Raw genomic sequence first — 26,346 nt, 5'->3', positions numbered from 1 at the left:
ACCAAAATTTTGCTTGAAGGTGATTTAGACCCCATTGCTCACTGGTAGAGCCCTTGAGTGGTCAAAACAATACAGAACCCCCACAAATGACCCTATTACGAATTCATCTCGGGGTGTACTGCGCATTTTGACCCCACAGTATTTGAATTAATCCAAGTAAAGCAGTAGGAAAAAAAATGTGATATTCATTTTTTTGGCAATTGTGTCAATGTAAAACAGGATTCTTTGTACAGCACAGAAATGAATGAAGGCTTTCACCCCAAAATGGATCCTCCCCCCCCCCCCCCCCCCCCCGTTTGTCCCGTGTTCAGAAACATACCCGTTGTGGCCCTAATCTACTTACAGGACACATGGTTAGGCCTATAGTGGAAGGAACACCCACTGGATTTCGGAGTACAACTGAATAAATTCCAGGCCCCATTGCCAACTTGTAGAGCCATTGATTGGCCAAAACGATGAAGAACCCCCACAAATGACCCCATTTTGAAAACTAGACCCCTCAACGAATTCATCTAGGGGTGTACTGCATATTTTGACCCCACGGTATTTGAATTAATCTAAGCAAAAAAGGAAAACAATTACGATTTTCATTTTTTTGGCAACTGTGTCAATTTAAAAACAGGTTTCTTTGTACAGCACACATATGAATTAAGACTTGCACCCCAAAATGGATCCCCCATTTGTTTAGTCTTCAGAAACCTACCCATTGTGGCCCTAATCTACTTAGAGGACATATGGCTAGGCCTATAATGAAGGGAACACCCGTTGGATTTTCTGGACACAAATGAATAAACTTAAGGCCGCGTTGCTCACTTGTGCGGAATAAAAATTGACTTCCTAAAAATAAAATCCCCACCCCCTCCACACCCTTTTTGACGTTCCCCATATCTTAGATAAAAGTAATAATGTAAACTGTGTGGAATGTCCGAAGACAGGCGTAATTACGGGGGCTGGTTAGAATGGGCACATGGGGCAATAAAACCGGGTATCCCTCCTTCTCCCATGCTTTTTTGGGTGGTATTTCTTGACCTCCGTGGCAGGGATGGGGTGTAAAAAGTGACGCTCTGTGAGGCTTCGTAAGCTTGCTGAGGTGCGGCGGTCTCACACACAAGGCGCTCAACAAGCTGCTCCTGGAACTGCAGGAAGGCGAACATTCCCGAAGCTTTTTGTAAATTACGTATTACAGTTAGCGATCTGAATAATGCTGGGTTTACACGGTCGTATGGGGAATCCATTTGCGGAGGCCCGCAGCAGGTCCCAGCTGTGAGCCTGGCCGTGGCCCTGCGTACGGCCGAATAATGTACTGCGCATAACTGCCTACTTGTATTTCCCGCACTGTCGCTTAGCGATGACGCAGATACCAGCAGCCCATACACAATGTAGTTGCATATGGGCTGCAGGTATATCTGCGACCATGGAGCACAATGGGCTCTATGTCACGGATATCAGCGGTAAAATAGAAACTGCAGCATTCTGTTTTCTGCAAGTGGATTACGCAATTCCAACCCCCTGTGAGCGGAATTCTGTAATCCAATGCATTTGATTGATCTAAGTATTACCGTAGATTAGACGCATGCGGAATCCGTAAATCCTATCCGGTTGTATGAGACCGGCCTAGGTAGATTGCTACCTTTTTATCATGTGACTGGGGACCACTCAACGAGGCCACCGGTCACTGTTGCAGGCGCTCAGCGACCGTTGGTAGCAGGGAGCAAGGAGATTTTAAATTTCCCCAGCTCCTGCAAATGTGTCCGGCATTTTGCCGACGGGCGCATGCGCAGAATTCAGGTAAGGTGCGTGGAGGAGGATCACGTTGGGCTTCAAATACGGAGGCCTCCGATAACATGTTTCACCTCCTCTCACCGACCGCATCGGTGAAGAGAGGTGAAAATTCAAATTTCTTTTCTTTTATGTGATCGCCATTATTAATTGGATAATGGCGATCACGTAACCAGGAACTGCTCACCACAGCCCCCCGTGACATCTTCAGACTCTTGGCTACCTTTGGTAGACAAGAGCCGGGAGATTTTAAATTTCCTGGGTAATCCTCTACATTTGTGCATGCGTCCGTCATTTTGCTGATGGGCGCATGCGCAGAAGCTATGGTAAGGTCTGCGGATAAAGATCCCATTGTGGGAGAAATCCGGGGATCTTAGTTATGCAATCTCATCTCTCCTTACGAATATGATCCGTAAGGGGAGATGAAACTAACTTTTTAAACTTTTTATGTCCCCGGTCACATCTCCCTGCACTCGGCTATCTTTGACAGCTGGATGCAGGCAGATTTTAAAATTGCCAGGCTCTCCGGCCTTCTGCACATGCGCACAACATTGACGCATGCGCAGAAGCCTACGACAGGCCCCGATCGTCGTGGGGCATCACGGAGGACCAGGGTGAGTATTTTCAGCTGCCCCCATGGATCTGATCCAGGAAGGCAGCTGAAACTAACTTTTTTAAAACTTTTTTTTTACTTTTCCATGATCGCCAGTATCCATTGGATACCAGCAATCACGGGCCGGGGGACTGCTCGCCAGAGTCCTCGGTGACATCTCCTGCCTCCCTTCAGGAGCTGGAAGATTTCAAATCTGCCAGAGCTCCCCACCTTCTGCGTGTGACGTCACAAGTCTGGCGCACATGCTCAGAAGAGCGGAATCAAGTCCCAGAGAACCAGATCACCACCGGACATCACGGAGGTGGGTAAGCTCAGCTGCCCTGATGAATCTGATCCATCAGGGCAGATGAATTGTTACTTTTTTTTTTTTTTTACTTAATTGCGATCGGCGCTATCCATAGCTATCACAGCGACCCCTCATGACAGCTCCATGTCACCTCCGGGAGCAGACAGCATGTAGCTGTCACGTCCGCAGCCCACGTGGCTTTAATCCTTAGAGGATGCATGTTTTTACGTCCTCTATGATTAAAAGCCCTCTTAGGCAGGACGTAAAAAGGCAATGGGGCCGTCACTAAGGGGTTAACGTGCAAATAAATCTTTAATGCAGTGGCTAAGCTGAAAACTGACAGCCAGGCTCCTGCTCTAACTGCCAGATGTGGAGAAACCTCAGATCCTGGCAGTTTAACCCCTTACTTGCCATAATCAATACCAACTACAGTATTTAAGCAGATAACAGGGAGAGGGGTTTCCTTCTGTCACCCATCCACACCCCGCAGTGTGATTACAAGGCAACAATAAGTTCCCATGGCAGCTAGAAGCCTGGCAATGGCCTCCATGTCTCTCCGAAGCATTTTACCTGCGTTTGTACACGGCAGGTCTTCCGGCAGGGACCGCATAGGACTGCCCACGTATCACACGCACGTGGTCATGCGCAGGAATTTTATTTTTAATTAAAATTCACTGCCCTGTTTCATAGAGGGATTGCGTATGAAGACACCACCCACACATAATGTATTGCATATGGACAGCGTTGCATACGCTACCTAAACTTAAGTATAGGGCTCACACTGCGTGGTACGCAGAGAAATAAAGTATAAAAACAGGTGTACTGCGCATGACTGCCTGTGTGAGTATACGGTCACGTACAGTACAATTTTGCCGCCATATCAGGGTCACGGATGGGTTCACAGGAACACTGCAGCATTTAACGTTTACGGCCGTGTGAGCCCGACCTTAAGATAAAAATAGGCATTTTTGAATAGATAAAAGAAACCTTTTTAAAAAAAAACCTGATGATCCAGACAACAAAAATATTTTGCTATTTATCGCACATGGTGAACACAATAAAGGTAATTTTTAAAAAGTGGCAACAGAACTGCTATTTTCTTTGTTCGCCTCTCAAAAAACACAATTGAAAGCCATCCAAAAGTGACATGCACCTTAAAATGGCACAAATACAAAATAGAACTCTTACTGGAAAACAAACAATGCTATCGATCTTAGAATGTGCCGATGCAGATTCAATTGTTTTTCTTTATTTTTTTAAAACTTTTGCACAATAGAAACTCTTTTTAAAGCAATCTACATAAACTTGGTATTGCAATAACCGTGCTGATCCAGATAAGAAAGTTATGTTATTTTTACTGAATGGTGAACAGTGTAACGCTGGGTTCACTCTGGGCGGATTTGCCACAGAATTTCCATGCAGAAATTCGCTGTAGGAAATCCGCTTGTGGCCGCTAATTCCAGGGTAGGCCAGGCATGTGGACGAGATTTGTCAAAAATCTCGTCCACATGGGGCGGCAAATCCGTTGCGGATTCCCGAGACGCAGCATGTCCATTCTTTTTTTTCTGCTGCGGCTGTGCTCTCCTCTATGGGTGAGCCGTCCACAACAGAAAAGAATGTGGCGAAGCCGCTCCAAAACCCAGCGGAAATCTCGTGGGTTTTTTTGCTGCTGCAAAAGCGCAAGATTTCCGCCGAGAATACGACCCGTGTGACCCCAGACTAAGAACAAAACCCGGAAACAATGAATGATTTTGAGTTGTTCCCCCCCCCCCCCCCCCTCTCCATCTCCCCCTAAAAAATTGTAATAAAAAAAGTTATACAATACATGATGATATGTACCCCACAGTGGTGCCAATAAAAAAAATACAACTTGCCCAATGGAAAAAAAAAAAAAAAAAAAAAACACATGCCCTCACACTGCTATGTCAGCAAGTTATGGCTCTTGCAATGTGACAATGACTTGGTTCGTAAAGCAAACAATTGACTCGTCAAAAAGGGCTTAAGGTGAAAGTTACAGTATAAGGCATGGTTAATGCACGCAATTACATATTGCAACACTTATTAAAAAATATATATTTAACACATAGCAGTAATAAAAATTACCACCATAGCAGTCATGCAAATAAGTAACAGCACACAATATGTCAATATATATTTAGAGCCAGAATACAGAGCAATGAGCCATGAAAATGCTGTTAAATATTACCAAACCAAAAGAAAAAGATTGCAAGATTAGACCAATGATGCAGCTGCAGTGGTTTGGAAAGCATAAATAATACTTCTGCTGTAAATGCCAATTAAACTGTAAAGGAAAACTGTAGTAGGCAACATTAAACACACCCAGCCAAGAACAGCAATGGTGCATATGCAGCTTAGCAGTGTCTTAACACTATCCTGATCGCAAGAGCTTTCCATTCTCCAGATATGCTGTATTCCAGCAGTTAACATGACCTAGATATTACTTATGTGTCTACCTGCAATGACTGCAAAAGGATCACCCCCCCAGGAAAGAGGACAAATATCAGTGCAGTAATACAATAGAGAAGTCTATAACAATGCAACTTTAATACTAATCAAAACACCCCCTTATTTTTCTAACATACCTGTAATTAAGGCTGTAGAAATAACCAAAACTAATATATATTTGCATATCTTTCATTCACGTATATTAGAGTGAGCCATGAGAAATCAATATCATAAGTAGAAAGCATTTGAACACTGCAGAGTTGCATATATACAGTGTTAATCATGGTGTGTTGCTAATGCACTCTACATCACAAACAGAATCCCTTGTCTCCTGGTAAATTTGCAAAGTATTAATGTTGTGAGCAGATTTGCAGTACATTGCTAGGAGACAGATAAGGATTCAAGAAGACTTGTGCAGTCACTACCGTGAACACATCTGTAAACAATGATAAACAACGGCTTACATTCAGCGGGACGTTTGCTACACATTTTAATTAAGAGAGATTTGGAGAATAAGAACATAATAGAATATACTGTAATATGTAAGTAAAAATCAGATTTGTGTTACTGAAGTTTGAGCAATAAAATGGTTTACATAAAAATACTCAATCCTCATTAGTAGGAAATATATACATATACACACACACACAAGTATATATACACACACAGATCACAAACACTCATGACAACGTACAAGGGCTTTGTCACAGGTATATACAAAACATAAAATGGGTTATTAGACCAGCAATTTTTGAGTAGACCATCACCAACCAACAGAATGGAGGGGCTACAGAAAACATCCTGATGCTTTCATTGTTTACCCAGAGAGGCTCAGCTGTACATGTGGCTGTGCCAGGTACAGCAGCTCGACCCCTCTGTGTAAATACTACAGCATAAGGGCCCTTTTACACAGGCCTACAAATAGTTCAGATTCCCACGATCAGCAAAAATCTGAACAATTATCTTTCAGTTTAAATGCATGCACGACAAATGATAAATTTGTTCATAATTCAATTTCTGTATGCATTAAAACTGAATGACGGATGGCCCTGTGTAAACAGGTAGCCATTCATGTATGAACGACTGCCTGTTTACTGTGAATGGAGGCCGGAACAATCCTTGGCCCACTCAGCCTCCATTCACTCAGCAAGGATCGCTCCTGTGTAAAGGCACCCTTAACTTTGTTGAATGGGACTGGTTGTAGTGACCCTTAAAAGCGTTTTGACTCTCATGTACTGTATAGTTCTACATCAGTGGTGGGCAAATGTCAGCCCTCGGGTGCTCACCCTGAGGCCTTCTGGCTATCCTCTTCCATTTGTGTATTATAATCGAACAGTATGAGACACAGAGAAGTGTGCACTGAGGGGAAGATTTAGCAACCAAAAATAGCAAGAGTGCACAAACTTAGCAACTTTGACATCTTCACTCCATATCGCATTTTAAAAATTGTCGCAGCCATCCAACAAATTTATGTGTAATTTACAGAATTGGAGTAAATTACATCAGAAAATTACCCCAGCTCGTAGCTGGCATAGATTTCTATGCAAGTACATGCAGCCGCCAAGACGTGGGCTAATGTATGAAGATGTGTGCGCCTCTTCACACATTATACACCAGCGGGGATCAGATCCCCGTGTATACTGGCTCCCATGCTGTTACACAAGGGCAAGTATCGCTGGATCGCCGACAGCGCGGCCAGCAGGGAGGCGGATTGGCTGGAGGAGAGTTCTCTCCCGATGCCCCTCTCCATTCACTGTAAGCAGTGGCCATTCAGTACTGAACGGCTGCTGTTTACACAGAATGATGGTCATTCGGATTTTAAAGCATGCTTAAAACTGACTGACTGGACAATTCTAGTCCCGTCATTCAATTTCTGCATGCTTTTACTCGGTATGAATATCCATCAAAACCCTGCGGGAATGCAGGGTTTTGACCAAACAGAACGATAATCGTCTCCTATAAAAGAGCCTTTAGACTGGCACTTGAAACACTGGTCTTAATTCTCTCCCTTTACAATTCACCCCCCAATAAGAGCCTTGATCTGTTTCAGCTACGTCCATTGTATGGTCGTGTGCAGGGTTTTCTGTATGTGTCTACAATCTTTCCATTAAGAAGTATCAATAGTTGTGTGGATCCTACTCAAGAGCGAAGTGACTTTAGAAATCACAAGCCAACTTGTGGCAGAGCTTGTATCTAGTGCCATGTTTTCATAAGGGCCTTTTTACCTGGGCCGATAAATCGTTCAGATTACCACATCCAGTGGAAATCTGAATGATTATTGCTCAGTGTTAACCCATGCCCCAAGTTAAGACTGACAAGAATTAATTTCGGTTCTTGTTCAACATTCAGTTTCTGCATGCATAAAAACTGAATGACAGATTGGCTGATGTAAACAGGCAGACGTTCACTTATGAACTGCCTGTTTACTGTGAATTAAGGCGGGCCCGCCCTGCCTCCATTCATGAAGAGCGAGTGAATGACCTATGCTCGACAGGTTGTCCCATATAAAAGGACTATAAGGCTGGGTTCACACAGGGCGGATTTGCTGCGGTTTTGCCGCGGTTTTTCAGTTGCGGTTTTGCTGCAGAAGAACTGCTTCTGCGGCAAAACCGCTTCAAAGGTTAATTTTGGCTTGCGTATTTTGCTGCGGATTTTCGTGCGTAAAAATCCGCAAGCGGTTTTTTCCGCAGCGCTTTTTACTTTTTGCCGCGTATTTGTCGCGGTTTTGGCTGCGTCCATAGAGGCCTATTGACAAAAAAGCGCTGCGGAAAAGACCAAAGAATGAACATGCTGCATCTTTTAAAACCGCGCCACAGTTGCATTTCCACACTGCGGCTGTGCGGAAAAAATCCGTCCTGTGGGAACAGCTTTTTGGCAAATCTCATTTGTGCTGCATTGCACTACAAACGCAGCGGTTTTGCCGCAGTGCGGATATGCAACGGCAATCCGCGGCAAAACCACCCTGTGTGAACCCAGCCTAAGGCTAAGTGCTATTATTGTGAAGTGTAACAAGTTATTGGCAAGAGTAACAAGACATGTACAAAGTGTTAGACACAAAAAAAATTAAAATAAATCAGAATCAAGCACTGAAATCAATGGCAAGTAAAAAATAGTGATAATACAATAAAAATACATTTTCCTATCCTCTGCTGTACCCCATATTATAGAGTTCCAAACTACTGCAGAAAGTGGTATCTGCACAAAAAGCATCCACGAGGGGCTTTATGAAAATGAGTTTCTAAGATCTAGCAGCTGCACAAAAGCCTAAAATCCCAATGGTCAATGCCAACCATCATCTGAATTATATAAAGCAGGTACTGGAGCAGTGGAAACATGCCCTCTGAAGCACATTTCACTATCTTGCAATCTGATAGAAGAACATTTTGGGTGGCTTTATACAAGCCAACGACCTGTCTGGTGCAGATGCCAGACAGGTCGTCCCAGTGGTGATGGTTCCTGTGCTTTTACACAGAGATTGTTCTGGCCACTTGCCTCCATTTACAGTGAAAAAGCAGTTTTAAAACGCATTTACACTGAAGAATAATCGTTCAGATCGCCACTAATCAGTGGAATCTGAACGTTATATCAGTCCATGTAAAAGGGCCTTTTGACTGACAACCAGAGAACACTACCTTCAGAAAAGCACAGGGCCTACTGTAAAATTTTGTGGAGAATTTTCATGTTTTGGGAAATGTCTTATGTCTAGTGAAGGGTAATGTTAATGTCTCAAACAATTGTATACTTCCAACTTGGAGGGTGCATTCACACGTTTCTGAATTTAAGTTGAAGGGACTAAATCTGCTGTAAATCTGTAGCAAAATCTTCAACAAACCAGTTATGTGCGCGTGCACCCAAAGGGAGTTTGCCGGCATTTTGCTGATGAAAAACTTCTAATAGCGCTATATAGGGGCAGGTGAGCAGGACTAGATTATATCTTTGTGCAGCTTGCCAGTTGCATCAACATTGATAAAGCCAACTTTAATTCCTTTCCTTGCTCCGCCTTGAAGTACTGTCACTTCACGTCCAATAAGCTGCTCCACAGCTCTGATTGACAGCTGTGGAATCCAACTAAGAAACCAATACTGCTGTTGAAAGAGATGGACTTCAAGAGGAAATCTCCAGAGGACTTGCAGCACCGTAAAGAGGGGGAAAAAAGTTGATTGATTTTAGTGATGCTGCTACTAACAAGCTTTGCAAAAGTATGATATAGCCTGCTCCTATATAGAGCTGTCAGCAAAACTGCCGACAGACTCCCTTTAATGGAAACATTTTGGGAAAGGTGTTTTCCTGCTCTAGCATAACTGAGCCACTGTGTGCAATAGGACATCCATAATGATATTAACCCCTTAACGACCGGGCCATAGTGTTTTTACGTCCTGCAGCTGCAGGACGTGTATGGAGGGAGGTAGCGCCGCTATCTCCCTCCATACAGCGCGGGCGTCAGCTGTTTATTACAGCTGACACCCGCGGGCAATAGCCGCGCTCGGCCGTTCGGCTGATCGCGGCTATTAACCCTTTAAATGCCGCTGTCAATTCTGACAGCGGCATTTAAATCCCCCGAACGCTGTTTGGGGGTCCCGCACGGCCCCCCCGCGGTGAGATCGGGGGATCCGTGCAGGTGTCATGGCAGCCGGGGGCCTAATGAATGGCCCCAGGGCTGCCTTAGCAGACTGCCTATCAAGCCATCCACACAGGGTGGCTTAAAAGACTGCCTGTAAAAAAGCAGTATGACGTAATGCTATAGCATTACGTCATACTGCAGGAGCTATCAAAGCATCGCATGTTAAAGTCCCCCAGGGGGACTTCAAAGTAATGTAAAAAAAAAAAAAAGATCAATAAAGTTTTTTAAATTGTAAAAAAAAAAAAAAAAAAGTTATAAAAGTTTAAATCACCCCATATCTATTCTATTATTAAACAATCTAAATCATAAAATAAAAATATGTATTTGATATCGCCGGGTCCGGAAAAGTCCAATCTATCAAAGTAGTGCATTATTTTTTCTGCACGGTGAACGTCGTGTGAAAAAAAAAAAAAAGAACGCCAGAAATGCATTTTTTAGTTACCCTGTCTCCCAGAAAAAACGCAATAAAAAGCGATCAAAAAGTCGTATGTATTCCAAATTGATACTATCGGAAACTACAGGACATCTCGCAAAAAATGAGCCCTTGCTCAACTACGTCGAGGGAAAAATAAAAAAGTTATCGCGCGCACAAAATGACCGCAGAAAATAATTGAAAAAAATTTAATATCTTAAAAAAAAAATACAAGTACTACAGCAAAAACAATACTATATAAGTTTGGTATCGTAGTAATCGTACTGACCCATAGAATAAAAATATCACGTCATTTTTGTTGCAGTTTGCGCGTCGTAGAAACAGGACGCACCGAAAGATGGTGGAATGTCGTTTTTTTTTCCATTTCTCTCCGCTAAGAATTTTTAAAAAGTTTTGCAGTACATTATATGGTACAATAAATAGCGCCATTGAAAAATACAACTCGTCCCGCAAAAAACAAGCCCTCATACAGTGACTTCAATGGATAAATAAAGGAGCTACGATTTTTTAAAAGGGCGTAGGAAAAAACAAAAATGGAAAAAAGCCCGGTCACTAAGGGGTTATTTGGCAGGTCTGTTGGAAAAACTTGATTGGCCTGCACAGAGCTCTAATTTTACCACGATCAAACACCTTTGGGATGAAGTGAATGAGGTGGTCTGGTTTGTAATCTGTGTTTGACCAACACCTGATCTCACAAATAGACTTGTGTGTCCCTTCAGCCCAAAGAGTAAAGGCCCATTTAGACAACGATTATGTGTGTAACTGCACTGACATCATGCAGTTTTCGTTAAGCAGTCACTGATCGTTGTCTTTCAGCATGCTGAAAACAACGATCAGCCATATCAGGGATTCACAGCGGGTTACAGCTGATACTATTGTTTCAGCTGTATCCCGCTCCCTGAACACAGGCAGGGTATGAAGAACACAGCGGTCCAGCTGTGTTCTTCATACTCCACACGGAGCGCACATCCGTATACCAGCTGAACGCTCCGTGAACAGCCGGGGTATGAAGAACACAGCCATCCAGCTGTGTTCTGCATACCCCACACGGAGCGCTCGGTTGTATAACAGCTGGGCACTCCGAGCAGAGAACAGCTGGATGCAGAAGACAAGCGGCCCTGGTGGCGCTCTCAGGACTTGTCAGCCGACAGGGGAACTTTTGTAGTGATAGGGATTCAAAATCCCCGCCTCCAGCGAGAGATTGTTCTGATTGGCTCAGGTAGCTGTCACTCAGCAGACTCAGCCAATCAGACCCAGCACTGGATGCGACGAATAATAAATGAATGACTGTGATTGAACGCATCCAGCGCTGGTTCCGATTGGCTCAGATGGCTGTCACTCGGCCAATCAGAGCAATCTACCGGCTTCACAAGGTCCCAACAGCGGCGCCTGCTAGATGAGTATTGAAAATATATATATATATATATATATACACACATATATACACACACACATATATATATATATATACACATATATACATACACATATATACATATACATACATACACATACATTTCAGCAGCCAAACGCTGGCTGACGCATACCAGTGCTGCTGAAGCCAGGCTGAATCTAGGGTAAACACAGCATTGAAAAACACTGCGTTTCTGTAAACGCCTGTGTGAGGGAGGCCTAATAGTGAAACCAATGGCTTTACACACGGCGTTTTACCGTGATTTCAAGCAGATTTTTTGAACGCATTGTACAGTGGTCGACAGCGTTTTTTAATGCACCCCATCACTGTGATGGGTGACAAGGTGTGTTAAAAAGTCCTTGAACACACAAATATAGAACAGGCAGAACTCGAAAATTGCGCAAGAAACACTGCATTTGAATGCTAGTCTGCGAAGGCCCATTGAAATCAATGGAGGCGTTGTACAGCATTTAAAACGCCGTGTTAAATGCTGTAAAAAGTGTTGTATGTGAGAGTGACATTAGACTCGCCTGACGTGGTTTAGGCAGCAAGAACCTCATGACAGGTTCCTTTGAAGGAAGAGTACTCTAAATTTCAACCACTGAAACAATCTGTAAAGGCACATATAAACCCCTTACATTATTCTATCCTTTTTACTTCACAATATTTTTTACCCCCTATATACACACACTATACATGTACACACTCTGAGCTCTGCTGCATATGCAATATACGTACACAGCTCTGCTACAAACATCACATAAATACAGTTCAACTACACACTACTCTCTGCTATACAAACAAAACTTATACACAGCTCTGTTATACAAATAAATCCCACAGCTCTAAGCAAACATTTTACAGATGATGCAGTCGGCTCACACCAATATATGCGTAAAACGCTGGGTGTATAACGCATTGTTTTACCACTATGCGAGTGGGTGGTGAGCAGGCCATCGCTAAGTTGGGCAGCAATTTTGCACCGTGCATAACAGGGTATCTCACGCATGCTGTCATGCGCAGCGTGCCAAGTTTGTTTTTTCTTTAGTTTTTTCTTTTAAATTCCCCGCCCTGTCTTGTGTTGTAATGTACTGCGTACAGCACTGAATCCACAGCCATAGACAGCAGGGCTGTACTCGCGTAATTCGCAGTGAAATAGAACATGCTGTGTTTTTTCATGCACATATCACACACAATGTATACACGCTAATGTGAATGGATCAATGAAAATCAAACGTACTTTCATTGACTCCATTCACCACGTAAGATAGAACATGCGGTGTTCTTTTTTTACACGCATATTATATACAATAAAAACCGCTAATGTTAGTGGGTCGATGAAGATCAATGTACTTTCATTTACTCCATTCACCACATACAGTATGTATGTGGTGAAATTACACTCGCGTGAGCCTACCCTTTGGGTGAATATAAATACTTGTGTACAGCAGTAGCACTGTTAACTTTTTTCTCCTGAGGCAGGGTCTGGCTCTCCCAGGCACTATCACATGACCAAGTCATCAGAAAGGCCCTTAACCCTTTGCAATCCAATTTTGGATTCAGGATTTTCTAGGGGGCTCTCTCTTTCTGCCTTTATACAATGGCGTCATCTGCTGGCTAGAGCCAGTACTGCGGTATGGGACATGCTGGAGAGTCCCCCGAAAACAGAGCGGCCAGCAATATACAGCAAGAATACCCTGCTGGACGTCTTCCGACATTGGAGCTGTACAGCCTTCACTCAGAATGTCTTCAGACGTCAGACAGTGGATTGGAAAGGGTTAATATCAGCATCTTTCTGCTCTTCACTACTGTGTGCGCCCTGGTATACAGTAGTCAGGAGAAGCTGCAGAATAGGAGAAGTCTTTTTCTCTCCCGCAGGTTCCCTTAGAAATGCTTCTTCTCCTGCCCGATACTGATCGGTGTTGGCAGGAAAGAGTGCAGCGGTGGAGTCCCGGCAGTGGTCTAGTAGAGCATTTTATTAGTACTCTTCCTGATCATTAAAGGGGTTGTCTCGCGAAAGCAAGTGGGGTTAAGCACTTCTGTAGGGCCATGTTAATGCACTTTGTAATATACATCGTGCATTAAATATGAGCCATACAGAAGTTATTCACTTACCTTCCCTGCGCTGGCGTACCCGTCTCCATGGCACCGTCTAACTTCAGCGTCTAATCGCCCGATTAGACGTGCTTGCGCAGAAGGGTCTTCTGTAGAGATGAGCGAGCGTACTCGGAAAAGCACTACTCGCTCGAGTAATGTGCTTTATCCGAGTATCGCTGTGCTCGTCCCTGAAGATTCGGGTGCCGCTGCGGCTGACAGGTGAGTCGCAGCGGGGAGCAGGGGAGAGCGGGCGGGAGAGAGGGAGAGAAAGATCTTACCTCCGTTCCTCCCCGCTCTCCCCGCTACGTGTCGGCACCCGAATATTCAGACCCGAGCACAGCGATACTCGGATAAAGCAAATTACTCGAGCGAGTAGTGCTTTTCCGAGTACTCGCTCATCTCTAGTCTTCTGCCTTCGGGTCTGTCCGGCAGCAGCGGCGTTCTGGCTCCGCCCCTTCTATGCGTCATCGCGTAGCTCCGCCCCGTCATGTGTGCCGATTCCAGCCTCCTGATGACGCGTAGAAGGGAGCGGAGCCAGAACGCCACTCGTGCCAGACCGAGCCGAAGGCAGAAGACCCTTCTGCGCAAGCGCGTCTAATCGGGCGATTAGACGCTGAAGTTAGACGGAGCCATGGAGACGGGGACGCCAGCGCAGGGAAGGTAAGTGAATAACTTCTGTATGGCTCATATTTAATGCACGATGTATATTACAAAGTGCATTAATATGGCCATACAGAAGTGCTTAACCCCACTTGCTTTCACGAGACAACCCCTTTAAGGAAGCAGTCAGGGGACTCTGGCACTGACGGACTCAGACTTTGCGCGCACACTTTTTGGCAAGTTTTTTTTCTTCCTTGCTAAAAACTGTTTTGTGGTCAAAACCTACTGTATTTTCTGCAGCCAAATCTATATGTAAGGGTATGTTTACATCTAGTGAAAATAGTGAGGATTTACTGCAGCAGATCTCAACTAAACTTAGAAAAGTACGTTGATCATGAAAGTATGTGTACCAACTTGAAACCTCCGAATATTTTAACTACAGTTTGTTGCACATAGCAACCAATCATTCTTTAAGCTCCTCTGGCAAAATGAAAGCTGTGCTGTGAATGGTTACTATGTTTTTTTTTACCAGTTTCAATACATGAGGCCTATTGTATAATCTATGATAAAATAAGATGTTGTGTGATTCAGCTAGGTGAATTTAGAAATGTGATGGATCCAGAATGCCTCCAAAAATAAAAAAGAAAGAAATTCATTGAACAAGTCCAGCCAAAAGCAAAGAAGGTGAAGTTACTGAGAACGAGTAAGACAGGCAAACAATGTGACCAACAACATAAGAATGAGTGGGAAAGAGCCAGGACATTAAGGCTGGGTTCACACAGAGCGGATTTGCCGTGGAAATTCCGTGCGGAATTTCACTGTGGCCAATTCGCATGCGGCCGCTAATCCCGGGATTAGCCATCCATGTGGATGTTGACATGGGACGGCTGCGGCTAAGCCGGCAGAAGCCGCCACAGCGGCACGGATTTGCCGACCGCAGTATGTCGATTTTTTTTTCCGCTGCGGCCGCGCTCTCCTCTATGGGAGCGCCAGCCGCAGCGGAAGAGCGAGCAGACGGGCCGGTTCAAAGCTGCCGCGGGTTTTGCAGCAGCGGTTCTCCCGGCAGAAATCTCGTTGTTTTTTGCTGCGGCCAAACCGCGAGATTTCCGCCGGGAATCCGCCCTGTGAGAACCCAGCCTAAGGGCTGCAGATACCATGGAACAGCATGAGATGTGAATTTAAAAAGAGAGGGGGAAGACCCAACGCATCAAGGTAGTCAAACCATGGATGTCCAACTTCAAAAATTTCGGGCAAGAGCCACTTTATCAAAGGCTACACAGACCCTGGAACAGCATGAGGCCAGAATTCAAAAAGAGAGAAAGAACCAAGACATCAAGGGATACCAAAGCAACGTCAGGTATATAAGCTACAGCATATATAAATATATCCCCCCCCTCCCCCAAATCATTACAGATCATGTATATAAGGGGGGGAAAAAGTGCAGGACCTCACTCAGAGGTTGCAATAACATCTGTACGCCTATGTCTGCCCAGTCCACTCCTTCCTCTTTTCCACCAAGCATCATTGTGTGCCAAGTGGCAGGTGGCTGCTGAGACCAGGGATTGGTTGCAGCAGTCATGTGCTACCTGGATAAGAGGAAAGAGCAGAGCCAAGTGGCATGCAAGAGAGGACAGCATCTTGTCTTTTTTTCTACAGCATAAAACACGCCTGCTTTACTGAATGGGGACAAAACCGATGGAATTAGAATGTGCATTTTTCTAAATCAGGTTGCAAAATGAAAGCAGTTATGTTATTGACTCCTGTGTTACCAACTGTGGCAAGTGCTTTGTCTGCATTGGTTTTAGGCTACAGTCACCTATGTGACTTCACCCATCTTTATGCCAAGTTGTGTGATATTGCAGCATTATGTTCAGCATATACTCTAAAATAGGTTAGAATGTACCAAATTCTCAATTTTATGAAGGAAGACTACTTAGAGGTTACAGGAATGTTTTATTGTATAATTAGCAAGTTTTTAACACCACATATGCCTATGCATTGTTAATTTGAATTACTGCAAATTGAATACTCCTCTATGGCTAAAAATACTTCTCAAAAATGCAGGGAGGAGTATTTTTGCTCTTCTGGAAAATATGTAGTGCAATCTCTGCACTTAATATTGTAGCAAACAAAGTCACATATCTACCCCAAATGTTTGTCCACCACCACTATTGTTCTGCTTTGCATCAATCTAAAATCATACACAAGTGCTTTCAGGTCTACCTATAAAAAACAGGCATTACAAAAGATAAAATAATGGCGGACTCTCACCAGCCTCAGGGGGACCGGAACAAGGGACAAAGACAAGTTCATTGCTAAATGCATTTCTTAGCAAACAGCAGCTATTGAGGCTTAGCTGTCCCATTATTCTTGATCCATGAATTTCAACTGATATACGTTGTTCAGCTGCAGAACTACAGACTTATTAAATCACACAAGCAACACACAATACAAGTACAACCCCACCTTCCCCACCCAAAAAAAAACCTGGCAACTTGTAACTCAGGCAACTAAAAATCGAGGCTAAAAAGTTAAAACTTACTTTATGTCAAATATAAACTAAGAATTGTGTAATAAAATTAAAAAGGTACGCACAGCAACAGTTTACTATGTAACCAAATGCCATTTTTAACTGTTATGACCATTAATTTAGCAAAATCTAGATATTTATACATCTAAAACAACAGTCTCAGCCATCATTAAACCTTCACAAAGCATCTTTGCCAGGGAAATCTGAAAGGTACACCATTAATTTATGGTTTAACAAAGGCTCTAATTCAGCAGGCACTGCTTCTACCACACAAGTAAATCCTGTTACACAATGAATAAGCATGGATTACTGAATGACCCTGTGATCAAACGCAAGGGACAAGGAAACTTTTTTCAAAACACTATCAGATATTACAAAACATATCAATGCTAAAATCTCATTAGTAAAAAAAGTTAGTGTTGGGGTTAAACTTTTGGGAATTTTGATTGGTTTACAACATCTTGCCTCATAAGTATATACGTAGTTTTGACATCTGAACAGCTAACGGACGCATTTAAAATCAGAATATCTACACCATACCTGTGAGGGTAAGTTCCCGCAGAATGCCAAAGGCATAAACAAAAAAACATGTCGCAGTGCAGTTCCACTGCGAATTGATGGGGTTTTCAATTAGATTGTCAAGGACCTGAGATTTGCAGATAAACAGTTTTACCAGCAAAATAATGCTACCATTACCAAAGGTCGGTTACAGTTTTACGCATCTCGGCCATGGCATGGAAACTCATCCTAAAGGCTCAAGTAAAGAGAACCAAGAGCTCAACAGTAAAATATATATATATGCTAAAATGGCATGTCTCCCTGGATATGGCAACCAGGAATGCAGAAACAGCAAAACAGCAGGGCTAGCTGTGTTGCGCCATCTATGTGACTGCCATAAATGTGAATGGCAGTTACAAAAACAATATAGCACAGCTATCCTTTCATAAACGTCTGAGCTGGACATATGCCTTTCACATTTTAAAAGAAAAAGAAAAAAAAAATGGCAGCCCCCCCCCCCAAAAAAACCCAACACTATAAGGCCAGGTTCACACGAGCGTAACTTCACTGCATGCGTAACATGTGGTGAATGGAGCCAATGAAAGTACATTGATTTCCATTGATCCATTCACATTTACAAATACTCATTGCGTAAAGAATGCAGCATGTTCTGTTTTGTCGTAAGTCCATTGTTCTCCATGGGTGCGTAATAAACGCTGTACTTACATTGTGTATATGCAGCATTTATAAGAATCGTTACAAAAGCGACAGGGCTGGAAATTGAAAAAAAAAAAAACTGGAAGATTATCTCATGCACACTGTCATGCACATTGCCATACATAGCAAGAGACCGTCTCCACAGCGTGATACACGCAGCGTTTTAAGCCTACGGTAGTGTGAGCCCGGCCTAAGACACCAAGACATGACTATACCAAATTCTGCTATGTCCATAACTTTAAAAGCAGCAGCATATTCTCTAGTCAGAGAAAAGTGGCGCATGAGAAGTTCAAACAACTCTAAATACCTTTCAGCATTAAAAACAAAAATAAAGAGAAAGTAAGACGGCACAAGAAAATCCTATCCTACAGAGCGCTGAGGAAATTATGTCTATTTATAGAAGTATTTTTATAAAAAGACATGCTATTCAAGGTTGTTTTCCAACCAGTGTTCAGAAATCTAATGGGCAGAGGTGCTTTTGCAAATGGAAACATTCAAATGCATATTTGCATTTCATAATGGGAACGCAAACTGCCATATTCCCCATGCCGAGGTAGAAGAGAAATGCCATTCATAATGTAAATACATACAATAAAATAAAAAAGGTAAACTTCTGCTAGAAGCAGAAAATAATGATGTGGCCATTATCAATTACAAATTTAAAATTAGATTTTGTTGAATGAATACCGTATTTTTCGCTTTATAAGACGCACTGGTCTATAGGACGCACCCCTGTTTTAGAGCGGGAAAATGGGGGGGAATTTGAACTCACCCAGGGACAGCGCAGGGTTAGTGCCGAGTGACGGAGCAGAGGGAGCAGCAGAGGTCCGAAAAACCGGCGCTCCATATCACAGCGGTGCGCCTGTGCAGCAAGAGGAAGAAAGGAAGCCGTTTGGTGGAGGCGGGAAGCAGCAGTAGTACCCGCCGGCGCTCACGACCAATCACAGGTATGTATGGGCGGCAGTGGGGAGGAGACTGGTCGCACATTTGTTTGTGCGATCGCGAGTTTAACACGCAATCGCGCGAACTAAATCGCGATCACGCTAAAAATGGCGATCGGAACAAATTTTTTGGTACATTCGCTTTATAAGACGCAGCAACTCCCCCCCCCCCCCCCCCCACTTTGGAGGGGGGAAAAGTGCGTCTTATAAAGTGAAAAATACGGTATATGGTTAGGGTGCCTGTCCACGGGCGTCATTTCGGCGAATCACATCGGTCGATGCTTCCCATAGCATTGCTATGGAAAGCGCTGGCAACTGTCCACGAGCGGAGAATCATTGCGATTCTCGCTCGCGGCGGGCAATTCGCAGCATGCTGCGAATTGCCCTGATTCCCCACGGCCAGCCTATCTATCAGATAGGGCTGACCGGCGGAGAATCGGTGGCGGCTCCTGCTCCCAGGCGGTGGAGATCTGCCACGGGACTTCGCATCACCCGTGGACAGGGGGCCAAAATGGCATGTTATCAATCACATATATAGCAATCAATGTACCCGACCATATGTAGGTTCTAAAAGAGGACCTATAGAAGTGTAAAATACTAAACTACCTTTGTCCTCTTTGTTCCCATTTCTATAACCAATACCAAAAGTGGCTCAGTTAACCGGTTATTCATGCAATTATGTAAAATTACCTTCTTAATATGCTAATGAATAATTTGACAACTTGGCGGTCCTTGCCACTTAGTGTTGACTGGGTGAGAACATCCCCCACACTGACATTGTCCAATCAGGGGGCAAAGCTTAAGGGCAGCTTCAGCAGCTAAACCCTTTGTCATTGTACTTCTCTTGCTGTAACCCTTCTGCCAGCAATGAGCTGCTAGTCCCGGTGTGATAAGAGGGACACAGGACCCCTTTTCTCTTGATCAGTGGATAACCCAGTGAACAGGCATTTTTCACCTAATGTACACTTATCCATACTTGCATGTTAACAGCGGAGTTGGGTGAAATAGCCACCAGCCAAATGAGAGATCTGCAGACAATTATTGCATGTGTATGTGGGCTTCAGGACTGCATTCAAATTTCGTGGGCCCTGGCTGAATCAAAAACAGATTCTGCAAAACTGCTACTCTCATATTTAGGCAAAAAGGACAGAGCTGCCAAGACCCTTGTAAATGTGACACAGGGGAAAGAGGGAGACTGGGAGAACTAGATTTTCAAGCTCAAACAATTCCTTTAATCCTATTTCTAATTCCACACATTATTATAATGCAGAGTCTCACAAGTCCAATTTAAAAAAAAACTGAAGTTCTCTATCCATACAAGTGAAACATATATACTTTTATTGTAGCACTTTTAGACTTGGTATTTTTAAAATTTTCTGTTTAAATAGTCACCATAGACACTAAGGCCACTTTCACACATGCGTTAGCAAAACGCTGCATTTTATAGCAATTTTGCACAGCGTTCCTGAATAAATTCTACAGCGTCTGACAAGGTTTTTTAAACACACCCCATTCACTTCAATGGATGAAGGGGTGTTTAAAAGCGCTTTAAAAAAAATGTACAAAAATAAGGCAGACAGCGCTCAAAAATTGTGGCGTTATAGACATGGTAAACGCTGTAAAAAGCAGTGAGAGAGAGAGTGGCCTTAGAGCTCAGGCACACGAGCGTATTTATTGCCCAATAAAACGGAGCTCTAGAAGGCACTTCAACAGCTAGTAGACACTACTCTACCTCCAGAAACTACAATTTTATACAGCAGTATACTGAGGAGGGGTTTTTGTTGTTGGATTCTTACTTGTATTAGGTCGTCTGTCCATGGCTGCGACGAAATATCGCTAGTAATATTCCGCCCCGGGGGGAGGACGGGGAAGCACTAAAAGGTCTCTGCGATGAGCTTATGCTAATGATAGACTCACCATGGAGAATCGCGGCATGCCGCGATTTTAATAATGCAAGCTGAAAAAAAGAAAAATCACTATGATTTTCCGCTCATGTGCAGTAGGCTAAGCTTTCCGTAGTTAACTTATGGAAAGCATGTCGTGCAAGCTCCTCGTGCGATTTATCGCTGCGGATCTCGCAATGACACCTCGCCCGTGGATAGCCAGCCTTATGGAGCCATTATCTAGATGAAGTGCTCCATATTGAAAAAACATTTCCAGTAGCATCTTGAACCCACCATTACATGCATTACTAAAAATATTCAAAGCTATATGTTGCATATATGTTAATAACCAGCCATTATCAGTTTCTTAAAAAATAGAAAATGAACTCAAAATAGGGGTTGCCAGTAGCAAATTTCCACATTAGTTACATGGCTTATGGGATTTGCCCACCCGTTATATATATACACAACTAAACAGAATGTGTCACTTACAAATTTAACCTCCCACATATGTCAAATATATAGTTACTGGAAGCATTTGTTATCCTTGGTATGCTGAATGCTATATAAACTGACCTTGGATTGAAGTACTGATTGTCTCTGTCCATCTCCACACTATTTAAGAAACTGGAGCTGCCGTCATAGTGGGACTGCAAGAAATCCTCATTGGAATCTGAAATAAAACAGTTTAATACAAATTTAAATCCATTATTTACATTATAAATTACAAACACTAATCATTTCATCACAGTATTTCACACTGCAATGTATTATGGAGCTTATTAAGCACCTTTCAATGAACATTATTCTCTACATGGCTCACTACATTTATCCACCCTCGAGAGTATACAGCACTCTGGTGATGAAAATTATCTGTACAGCTAATGCATTAATATGGAAGCATCCTATAACAAGGATCTGTCACATTGTAAAACTCAGCGGGGCTGGCTGCATAGTTTTGAATCTGCTGACTTTCTTACCTACATATTTGCCCCCATTGCCTGTACAGGCTCTTCTTCTATCCAGCCCCCAGAGTTGTGAATCTGTCATGTAGGCTTCAGCTGCTCAATATCAATGGGTGACATCGTCCACCCAACAGATTGATAGCTCCCGGGTGCCAGACCCAAGAACAGCCTGTATGAGCGAACAGGCTGAATGATTATCGATCACTTTCGATCATTTACACAATTTTTTGAATAATCGTTCCGTCTAAAAGCACCTTTAGATGTATAGGTGTTAGGGAAGGTTTACCCTTTGTTGTGGAAACGCTGTGGACTTGCTGCAGATTTCACACTTTGCATAGCAAAAGTCAGAAATCCACAATGAACAATTGATATGCCATGGATTTGAAATCCGTGCAGAAGTTTTCACATTACACGGAAGAAATCTGTTGAAAACTCATCGACATGGCTTGTAGTATTGTAAATGTTGGAGGATTTTCCACATGTACAAGTATTACACCAAGTGGCAACATTCCCTAAGTGCCCTAATAGATAGAATAAGTAGTTGATTTAATGGCAGACAAAAAAAAAACAAATCTTACCCTCCACCATCCAGAAGAGTCTACATTGTAGTGGCTATACATGTCATATATATTTAAAGCAAAGAGACATGTCTGTTTTAAATGCCATGAGAGATATAAAATACTCAGCATATCTGTATCACACTGCAGTTGTTCATTTCTTTTATTAAATCCAGGAAGGTTGATTGAAAGAACATTTCTGTCTACATGTGTGTAGCCACCATTCATTTAAGACTTATTTTGCTAGTGCATAGTTAAAAATAACCAAATGACATCCATAAGTTTTACAATTGATTGGTCTCCACGTAATTATTGCTTTTCAGCAGTAAATCCCCTGGAGGGGGAAAATACAGCTGCCAGAGATCAAGATGCACTAAAGAGCTATAGAGTAAAAAGGCTTACAGGGAATATCTGCATTCATGTCTACCAAGAAATAGGAGAGAAAACCTAATGAGCAAAACTGGGTTACAAATGAAGAACAGTAGCCCAACATACATACAAATATTCAGCTGCCAAACCAAAGCTCGTGCATAGTTCAGCTTCACCAGATAATACCAGCGTACAAAGCAAAATCAATTATTTACTCCATCATATAAGCAAATGGAAATTTTCCAGCCAATAGTGGAGAGTAGAGAAACAAAGCGCTGAATATACCACTACAGGATTCTTCTATTAGACTTGGCATTTGGCCATTATCAATTTGGATATGTTGACATACATACTATAATGATATTCTAGATTATTTCTTTATCTATGCTTAACTAGCTAGAGCACATGATATAACAGAGCAACATACATCTGCATCAACCCCAATTATTGTGACAAGTGTCCAACACCCAGCTATGTGGACTGCAAGTACAGTAGTGATGTATTTCTATGCAGCATATATTAGTAAGCCATTGACAACATTGTATATTCTTTGTATAAAAGATTTTGTCAAGTGTGAAAAGCAAACAGATTGGTAAGTGTAAAAGTATTGCTACAAGGACTTCTTGTAAAATGGTCCTTTGAGGTTTCATATTTTAACCTTTATTTTGCATTCCTCCAGGTTAAAGTCCCATTGAGTGGAGAATTTCACATAAGCAGAAAAAAAGACCTAAGGCCTTATGCATAGATTCAAGCAGCGGGATACGACCTGTGCCCCGGCATTGACCTCATACTTACCTGTCCGACGTCTTCTCCCTCCACTTTGCGATGTGCCGGCTGGTGCACAGCCGTGCATGCACAGAGCGCAGCCGGCTTGTCAGAGGTGACTATTCTGTGTTGAGCTCTGCGGAGCTCGCATAGAAATAGGACATGCCGCGATTTAAATACCACGCGAGTTTTCACGCAGTCAAATTGCAGCTGTCAGCATAGGATTACATAAACTAATGCAATCCTACGACAGCGTGCTACGGTGGAAATTCTGCTTGAAATCCCGCTGCGGCATCTCCATCTGTGGGCATTGGGCCTAATCCAGGTAAGTGGCGGAAGAGAGGGCTTCCATTTAGTAAATGTTTGTAGACAACCACAATTCCAATTTTGTTTCGGTTTTTGAAGTTCTAGACCCTGAATTTGTAAAGTACAGTGTTTCCCCAAAAATAGGACTGTCATATTAATTTTTGCACCAAAAGAGGCGCTAGGTCTTATTTTTGGGGGAGGTTTTATTTTACTTTCCTAACAGGCTCGGTCCAGATCCCTCCTACTGCTCTCCAACACGCTTTTTGCAGTCCTCAGCCACCCACAGTTCCTGGTTACGGGATTCATAAGTCCCGCCTCCAGAAAGCGATAACTCTGATTGGCTCCTGAGCACTGCTCAGCCAATCAATGCAATGGCTGTGACTGGTTCTTCGACTGGGATTTATGAATTGGCTAAGCCGCAGCACTGATAGGCCAATTCATAATTTTTACCTCCACAACACAATGGCTGTGACTGGTTCTTCGACCGCTGCTCAGCCATCGCATTGGTTGATCAAATGCTGCATTAATCGGTTCTTGGGCACTGCTCAGCCAATCAGAGCCATCGCTTTCTGGTGGTGGGATTTATGAATCCTGTAACTAGGAAGTGATCTTCTGTTGGCAGCCGAGGACTTTAAGAAGCACGTCGGAGCTACGGAAAGCAGCAGGAGGGACCTGGACTGAGCCTGCTAGGTAATGTATTCCTTTATGAAGGGCAGATGGGGCTTATTTTGGGAACAGGGCGTATATTTAAAGCAAGCTAATTTTCAGGGTAAGTCTTATTTTGGAGGAAACAGGGTAATACAGTATCCTGGTCCTGTCTAGCAGAGGTGATACAAGGTGAAACAAAACCTACAGCTTTCACGCACCAGGCTGAAAGGCTTCAAAACTGGATAGAGGTCGTCTGCTCCTGCAAAGGCTCCTTTTACATGGAGCGATAAATTGTTCACAGAAACTTTGACAGAGTTGGCTCGTTCAGTCGTAAAACTTGTTTATACAGGCAAATAAAATAGTTCGCAATTTAGTCCAGAATTGTGTTTGCTTCATTTGCTTGTTCACATGCACTCTTCCAGTGAATGTGAAAGACTGCTGTCCACATGCCACGACCTGAGAAGGAGCGATTTTTTTTATTTATGCTTGCACAGAATGAATGATAAATGAGAAACAAAAATTCTTAGGCTAGGTTCACACAGGGCGGATTTGCCGCGGTTTTGCCGCAGCAGATCCGCCCGCAGCAAAACCGCCCGCGGCCACTAATCTCGGGATTAGCCAGCCATGTGGACGAGATTTCTCAGAAACCTCGTCCACACGGGACGGCTAATCCGCTGCGGTAAATCCGGTTGAAACCGCGGCTGCAGCCGCCGCAGCCGCGGTTTCAAAAGAAGCAGCATGTCTGTTTACATTCGGATTTTTGTTTATTTATGTTACGGCCACACTCTCCTCTATGGGAGCGCCGGCCGCAACGGAAAAGCAAGCGGCCAGGCCGCTTCAAAGCCGCCGCGGCTTAAACCGCGGCGGTTCTCCCAGCGGAGATCTCGCGGTTGTTGCTGCGGCCAAACCGCGAGATTTACGACGGGAATACGGCAAGTGTGAACCCAGGCTTATAAGTCGTTCAATCACTGGCAATGTTTACACTGAATGATTGTTCAAACTCGCACGGTCCAACTATTTTTTTGAAAGATAATCGTTCCATGCAAAAGGGTCCCTTAAAGACCCATTTAGACGCACAAAATTCGCTCAAAAGCTATCTTTTAAGCGATAATCATTATGTCTAAATGTGCCAATCTTTCACTGTTCAGCCAAATTACTATTTTCAGTTCTGCTTAAAAACCGTGGTTCAGCAGAACAGCTGATAAGCAGGACCACACTCTGTGTTCTGCCGGCAGAGAGCCAATTACAGTTGATAACCTTGTTACAGCTGTTCTCAGTTCTCAGCCCTGCAGGCAAAACAGCTGATAAGCAGGCCCACACCTGTGTCTGCTGTCCATGGTGCTGAATTCTTCACGGGGAGCCCATGGCTGAACAATGGAGCCAATTACAAAGCTCAAACCTTCTGCTCAGTTCTCTAACAGCTTCCAAAAGCTCATTTGCATGCAAATGAAACTAATAAAGTACTAATAGAAATTAGTGACTATTAGTACTTTATGCAAAACGATCGCTGCTTTTTCAATCTTTTGAAAGATGTGTGTAAATGGGCCTTAACTGTATTGGGCAGATGTGAATCACATTTCTGATCAACCTCTCAAAATGATTCAATTTAAACAGTTAAGGTGCGTTTAGATATAACTATGATTAAAAAATAAAAAATAAAAAAATCACTGAAATGAACGAGAGCGAAGGAATCGTTCAGTTTAAACGCAAACTAGCAACTGAATGAACAAGAATACTTTGCTTTTTGTTAGATTTCAGCCAGCACAAAAATAATCGTCGACTTGTTCGCTTCTCATTGCGCTAAAACGTTTCCCGCTTAGTGCTTCACATAGGCATGTAAAAAAAAATAAATAAAAAA

General features: G+C 43.2%; 1 protein-coding gene across 4 annotated transcripts in view; it reads right to left on the bottom strand.

The window, feature by feature from the left end:
• Positions 1 to 26,346, bottom strand: part of ZNF516 (zinc finger protein 516) — a 131,367-nt gene that overhangs the window by 63,269 nt on the left and 41,752 nt on the right. For all 4 annotated transcript variants that reach the window (XM_066579481.1, XM_066579483.1, XM_066579480.1 and 1 more), the window contains exon 2: positions 21,455 to 21,551. The gene's annotated coding sequence lies outside the window, so the exon portion shown is untranslated. The remainder of the gene's footprint in view (positions 1 to 21,454; positions 21,552 to 26,346) is intronic.

The sequence above is a fragment of the Eleutherodactylus coqui genome, chromosome 9 (genome assembly GCF_035609145.1).
Source record: "Eleutherodactylus coqui strain aEleCoq1 chromosome 9, aEleCoq1.hap1, whole genome shotgun sequence".
NCBI classification, from domain to species: Eukaryota; Metazoa; Chordata; class Amphibia; order Anura; family Eleutherodactylidae; genus Eleutherodactylus; species Eleutherodactylus coqui.
Note: the sequence above shows the minus strand (reverse complement) of the source record. Positions and strands in the feature narration are given on the sequence as shown.